Here is a 7,761-nt window from a genome sequence, read left to right as displayed (position 1 = left end):
CCGACCCTGTTCATGCATGAAAACATTTAAGAGCAGAAATTTCCGAACATTTAGGATGAACTACGTTGTTTACAGCCCCAGTAGTTCATTGCCTACTATTAAATAAATTATATCTGAGGTTTAGAGAGAGAGAGAGAGGCTGATTCAGTGGCGTCGGAGCCGGGGGTGCTGTGGGTGCTCGAGCACCCACGCAAGTTTGTAGAACGGGTTCGAGCACCCACAGTATTGATTCAAAAATCGAAATTTCCTGCATGAATCTCAAGACGGGCACCCACAGGTTCGAAACACTTCCGACGCCCCTGGGCTGATTGCAGCTAGTGTTGTTAATATTCGACACAATCTAGTCCAGACCGTAATTTTTGAATTTCAAATTTTAATATTCAAATATTGAGATTGCAATCTTGGATTTTGTTTGTGGCAAGAAACACAAGTAAATAACATTGAAGAGCTCATATAAAGTGAATCCCACTTATAGCGTTTTCCAAAAACTCATGAAAAACGTTGTTAGCGGGAAAACGTTTTAAACGGGAAATTTCAATAAGTGTTAGTAAAAGTTAGGATCACGAAAATAAGTCGTACTAAGCGAGAAAACTTTTTAAGCGGGAACGTATTAAGAATATGCTGTAGTAATTTTGAATCAATCTACATTTCCAAATGTAGTTCTAACGTGTGTTTCAGAATGTTTTTCTTTATTTTTTTGAATTCCGCATCCCCCTCCCCACATCCTGGAGCAGGGATATCAAGGCTGAAGTCGTGTCAGTAGTGCTGTCTTAACGCATGGACCCACCCGGGCACGGGCCGTGGGGCCTCAATAGAAAAGGGGCCTCACAAAGGGGCCTTTAATCGTTTAATAATATCTCTGAATCGTAGAAGGAAGTGTTTGTCGTCAACCGCCTTATTCCTTCTACGACAAGTGGTGACCCGACCGATCCCGAACGCTCCTCTGCTCAATTTCCATTCCGCCTCCACCGTCACCTACTGTCATGGCGACGAATGTGAAACTGCCACCTTTCTGGAGCCGCGAACCTGAACTTTTCTTCAGCAGCGCAGAGGCATTGTTCTTCATTCACAAGATCGAAGATGATCTCACAAAGTTCCAACTCATCATCAGTGCGCTTGGCTCAGACGAACTGAAGCTTGCGAAACCGCTACTTCAATCCGCGGACGCTACAAAACTACCTTACTTTCCGAATACGGCCAATCGAAGCAAGCCAAAACCAGGCTCCTGCTACAGCTCTCTCTCGGAAGTCAACGTCCTACAGCCCTTCTACGAAGCATGCGAGAACTTTCTGAAAATTCACCCGCCGACGATTTTCTGAAACCACTGTTCCTGAACCTACTCCCGCCGCACGTGCAGAGTATCTTGTCTATTTCGGAACAGCCTCTCGACGCCTTAGCGAAACAAGCCGACCAAATCCTTGCAGTGACTCCGACCAACGCCGAAAGCGCAACTGTATCATCGGAAACATCAACCGCTCGTGCTATCGCGGAACTCACAGAACTCACGGAGAAACTTTCAGCGCTCACCGAAAAAGTCGACAGGATTTCCAGGTCTCAACAACAGCACAACGATGTACCGGTTCGACGCGAGAGCCGATCGCCACCGCGAGATAACGCAGGTATGTGTTACTACCATTCGTGTTTCAAAGAGAAAGCGCGCAAATGTAGGTCACCGTGTTCGTTTTTTCGCGTTTCGTCCAACGGCGCCGCCCACGCGCACAAAAAAAAAACTTGTGAGCGGGGAGGGAAATGAGGCGCACTCCTCCCAAATTTATTTTCAAACTTTATTTTCAAACCAGCAAGTCGCCTTTTCGTCCGTAATATCAACGACAACCAGGTGTTTTTGGTCGACAATGGCAGTCAAGTCAGCATTATTCCTCATCCTTCACCCACGTCGCTCAACTCTTCAGCCGAGTTTAGTTTATACGCCGCGAACGGCGTAATCATACCAAACGGTGGTACGCGAGTCGTTTCGCTGAATCTCGGTCTTCGTAGAGACTTCAGCTGGCGTTTCATCTTCGCCAAAACGTCGCACGCCATTATCGGCGCAGATTTCCTGAACCACTACAAACTGACGGTGGATATCGGCAACAATCAGTTGATCGACTCGACGACAGGACTGTTAACGAAAGGTAAGCAAGTAGATTTACAAATCTCGCCTGTCTTGTGCGTTTCCGGGACTTCCGAAATTCATTCGCATCTGAAAAAATTCCCGTCGCTTACCCGGCCGTTCAACCCGAAAGTTGACCCACCTAAACATGATGTCCTTCATTATATCGACACCCAGGAAAATCCCCCAGTGCAATGTAAGTCCAGACGGCTCAATCCTGAACAATATGCGTTCGTCAAAAACGAGCTGGCAACATGGCTAGATCTTGGTATCATTCGACCCAGCAACTCGCAGTATGCGTCACCAATCCATGTTGTGAAAAAGAAAGATAACTCTTTTCGTCTCACCTGTGACTATCGCATGCTGAATCGCAACGCGACACCGCAACTGTACCCCGTACCGCACATTCAGGACGTAAACAACCAGATAGCCGGCTGCACAATTTTTTCCAAATTGGATATGATTCGGGCTTATTTTCAAATCCCGATATACGGCCCTCATCAACACAAAACTGCAATTGTGTGCCCCTTAGGCAAATACGAATTTACCCGCTTGAACTTTGGGATGCAAGGTGCCGCATCATCGTACCAGATGTTTATGGACACGGTGCTACGTGGTCTACCCTCCACATTTTGCTATCGCGACGACATCTTGGTGTACAGTGCCTCACCCGATGACCACAAACGTCACCTGGAAGACGTTTTCCGACGTCTTGATTCCTACGGTCTCGTGCTCAACGCGAACAAATCAGTTCTGGCTGTCTTTGAATTGACTTTCTTGGGCTATACCATCAACGCTCACGGTCTCAAACCGCTCGCCGACAAAGTCGCGGTCATCAAAGACTATCCACCGCCTAAAACGTTAAAACAGCTGAAACGTTTCATTGGTATGATCGCATTCTACAAAAGATTCATCCCACTATGTTCTCAAATCATCGATCCGCTCCAACGTTGCCTTAAAGGTAAATACAAACCAACACGTGCGCTCGAATTCACGGACGACCAGCTGGAAGCTTTCACCGACATCAAGCAAGCGCTCGCCGACCAACTCTACTTGCTCATCCGCAACCGAACTCTCGACCTTTTCTGCTTACCGATGCCAGTGGTACGCATGCTGGGGCCGCTCTCTGCGAACTTTTTTCAGATGTTCCTTCGGCTCATGACAACCACACCAATGCGTCCTCCGGATTCTCGACAGACTGCTCTACACACGACCGGCAGCTGTCCACGCTCGTAGCCAATCGGCAAGGCTCATCTTGGCAGCTCCCACACACAACCGCCTCAAATAAGGATCCCGTCGATTTACTCGATCGATTGAAACCCTTAGCTTTCTTCAGTACCTCGTTCAATTCTACTCAGAAATCTAAGAGTACTTACGAACGCGAACTACTGTCTATTTACCTCGCAGTAAAATATTTTCGCCATCAATTACAAGGTCGTCACCTTACCATCGTGACAGACCATAAACCAATTTCCCATGCATTCCACCAGAAGCTCGAGTCAGCTTCTCCGATCGTCCAACGACAGTTGTGTTACATCAGCGAGTACACTACCGACATCCGATATCTGCCTGGCATTCTCAACACTCCAGCAGACGCTCTGTCTCGGTTAGAAGCTGACGCACTCCATCTCGACGAAATCGACTACGTTCTTCTGGCCGACGCCCAACAGACCGATCCAGAACTCGCCAAACTTCTCGACTCTAGTTCGACAAACAATCAAAATTCACTAAAAATTCAGCGAACCTTCTTCCCCGAATACAGACTGAACCTCTATGCTGGTCATTCGCAAAAAGTCCCGCGAATATTTGTTCCCCTAGCGTTTCGCAAACAAGTGTTTGGAAAATTTCATTCTCTATGCCATCCAGGGGTCAAAGCATCTGTGAAACTCCTCACCGAACGTTTCGTCTGGCCAAACATAAAACGAGACGTCACTAACTTCGCCCGTGCTTGTATCGCCTGCCAACGAACCAAAGTGCACAAATACACCCAATCGCCTCTCCGAGTTTTTCCTGTGCCGTCGGAGAAATTCGCTCATCTGAACATCGACATTGTGGGCAGACTCCCGAATTCCCAAGGTTACGAATATCTTCTAACCGTTATCTGCCGATTCTCAAGATGGATCGAAGCAATCCCAATCCGAGATACGTCCGCAGAGACTTGTGCTCGAGCATTATACTCCAACTGGTTTTCACGATATGGAATTCCGAAGACAATCACGACGGACCAGGGTTCGCAATTCGAATCGCACCTATTCCACAAATTCAACAGTTCGGAATAAATCACATCCATACGACTGCTTACAACCCTAAAGCAAACGGGCTCATCGAACGCAAACATCGTCAGCTCAAACAAGCACTGAAGGCTAGCATGACAAGTGATTGGGTCGACAGTCTTCCTTCGGCTCTCCTCGGCCTCCGAACATGCTTTCGACCAGACCTCAACGCCACCACTGCCGAAATGGTCTTCGGTCAAACGCTGAGATTGCCTGGAGAGATTTTCGTCGAACAACATGTTCCGGAGCCAGCAATCACCTATCTCGACAAATTGAAACGCACCATGAACACACTCAAGCCGATCCCGACTTCGAGATATGGCATCACACGTAATGTCTACGTTCCACAAGCCTTGACGACCTGTACACACGTTTTCGTTCGCACCGACGCAGTTCGCCGCCCTCTACAACCGACCTACGAAGGTCTCTCTCCGAAAACTTTTTCCGTGTACGTGTCAAGAACAGGGAATCCGTCATCTCGATCGACCGAATCAAACCGGCCTATCTCCTCAACGACGAGTACCTGGATGGGCCAGACATCGAAGTTCCATCAACACTAGAACAGAAGATGACAACGACTATTCCAACCCCCCGACACGTGTCATTTGCGCCCACTACGACTCAACGTACCCGGTCCGGCAGAATAGTCCGAGCTCCTGATAGACTAAATTACTCAACGATGTGACTCCGTCACTTAGAGAAGGGGTACTGTGGTGACAGCGTCCACCACTGGATGGCGCTGTCCGCCTAATAGGGAAAAGAGCGCGCCTGCGCGATGGTGGAACTGGACTTGGACTTTGCCGCTCAAACGAGACAGTCACGCGGTTCACTCGTTCTTGTAGATTCTGTTTAATTGTGTTTAATCAATGTTTAATAATATCTCTGAATCGTAAAAGGAAGTGTTTGTCGTCAACCGCCTTATTCCTTCTACGACATACGTCCCTGGGTGAATCCCTTTGTATTGTTTGGTGCCCTCTCTGGTCCGGTGCCAGGGGCACTGAACCCGCTTGTCCACCCCTACTAGTTGCGGACCTTCCTACAAAAATAGGCAGGTCTGTAACGACTGCAACTAGATGCTTAGTCAGCCGGGGCAAGGACGCATTTTGGAGCCCACCCCCCTCTGATCCGACGCCCGGGTCACAAGATACGCTGCTCCCGAGGGCCGCAACTAGAGGGGAGCAGACACGGGACGATAATTATCATTTTTTTTGTGTATTTTCCCACATTATAAACTTACTACAGAGGTGGGGCATGAAAAGTTTGGCCTGGAGGCGTAACAGACATCCCCAGCCTAGGAGTCATGCTCTATAGGATATGGGATCCATGGTTTTTATACTAAATTCATTACAGAGTAATGAATATCCGGTGAAAAAAATCTGACACAGTGACCCTGCTGGTGGAGGGGGACCTGGTGCACCTATATGCGTGAAGAACAGGGGTGACGCGAGAAGATATCTGTACTTGTGCGGAACCTATTTTTGATGTCCCCTGCCCGTTTTTTTTTGTCGACAAAGCTTCCCACTTTTTCAACTCGAATTTCGCACTCCTCTTAGAGCAGTACCCAAGAGCGGATCCAGACGGGGAGTGATCGCCCCTCCCAGGAGCCGAATAATATGTCAGAAATTTGTCTGTCCCGTGAAATACGGATGATCCAATGCACCTACACAGGAAGTCGTTTCTCCGACACATCGCCCTGGATCCGCCTGCCTTCACTCCATTCGAAGCTGAAGATGTCTGCCACGGCTTTATTCGCAGCTAAAGATATCCGTCTCGGATTCATTAGCAGCTGAAGATACCTGCCTTTGTTCCATTCGCAGCTGAAGATCTCTCCCTAGGATCTATTCGCCGCTGAAGATCTCTACCTCGACTTTATTCGCAGCTGAATATTTCTGCCTCCACTCATTTCGGAGCTGAATATTTCTGCCTCCACTCATTTCGCAGTTTAAGATGACTGTCTCAGCTTCTTTCCAAGATGAATATTTCTGCCTGTGCTCCATTCGCAGCAGCTGAAGATGCCTGCCTTTGCTCAGGAACGGATTGCGTTAGGGTGGGGGCGATAGGTAAGAACCGAATAATGGAAAATTTTCCTGTCCCGTAAAAAAAGGGACGATCCAATCGACGGACGAAGCGAACTTACACAGTTCGCTTCTCCCGACACGCCGACCTGAATCCGCATCTGGCGGTGCCCCATACAGCCGCGCAGGTCGCACGGCCAAAGAACCGTCCCTAGTTAAGAACACCGATTATAGTTTCTTTTCTGAATTGTTTCCAATTCTGCTTCAACATTACAGGAGAGTGCCAGAATGCTTGCTTGACACAGCTGACCAAAGCTCTAGTTGTGGCCCCGGGTCTACAATGGTCTTAAGGTGGCCTTGATGTACAAATGGGTAGGGGCAGAAAAGAGAAAGGAATCTTTGCCCGTGCAGGATCTATTTTTGGTGCCCCCGATGGCGTTTCTCAGTTCAACAATTTTTTTTTACCTTCCAAACTCGGATTTGGCACCCTTTCGTAGAGAGATGCCCAAACAAAGGCCCCAACAAAGAGCCCAGACTAGCGAACACTGCTGCAGGACGTGGGTGCGATAAATGCATTCAGTCTTCCCGCTAGGCCAGTACGTCTTATAGATATTGTATCTAGGAAGTAATGAGTCCCGTATATACCTAGTGACTTGAAACGTTATGCCGTAGCAGTTTTTTTTTTTTTTTTTTTGCCTTGTAGCATTTGCAGCGAATTCACAATGGCACTAACAATTTTCAAGGAATTAAAATTAATTTAATGCTCTAGAATACTTTAAGACACTCATTTTTAAAAATATTTATGTGGTGATGACGAAGCTCAGGTATAAAACACTAAATTATTCATTCAGCTTTGCTCCTTATAAACAAAGCTTATAAACTGACCTGAAAGATTAAACTTCCAGTTCAGTAATTTTTTCAAGACCCAAGGAGACATACAAAACAAAGGACCTCCACACAAGCAGACGACAGGTAAGATCGTGAAATGTGAATTTTTCCACACTCCACTTTACAGTAATGTGCTGCCATCTAATCTCAAATTTAAAAGTGTCTCAAGTGGTGATGATGAAGTTTAAATTAAAAAAAACTATATTCTTTATTCCGCTCAGTTCTTTATAAAGAAAGCTCATAAACTGAACTGGAAATTCAAACTAAAAGTTCGGTTATTTTATTTGAGCATAAGGAGACGTCCAAAACAAAGAATCTCTTAATGAGCAGACGACAGACAAGAAGTCGGTTTGTTCGGTTCCCTGCATAAGCTAAGTTCACTAACGGAACTGGAAGTTCGCACTGCCAGTTCAGTAATTTTTTCAGGACACAAGGAGACGTCCAAAACAGGTAACCTGGAGAGAAGCAGACGACA

The sequence above is a fragment of the Pholcus phalangioides genome, unplaced genomic scaffold (genome assembly GCF_987345545.1).
Source record: "Pholcus phalangioides strain wild (caught in Gottingen) unplaced genomic scaffold, Ppha-v1.0 ptg000020l_1, whole genome shotgun sequence".
Classification (NCBI taxonomy): Eukaryota; Metazoa; Arthropoda; class Arachnida; order Araneae; family Pholcidae; genus Pholcus; species Pholcus phalangioides.
Note: the sequence above shows the minus strand (reverse complement) of the source record.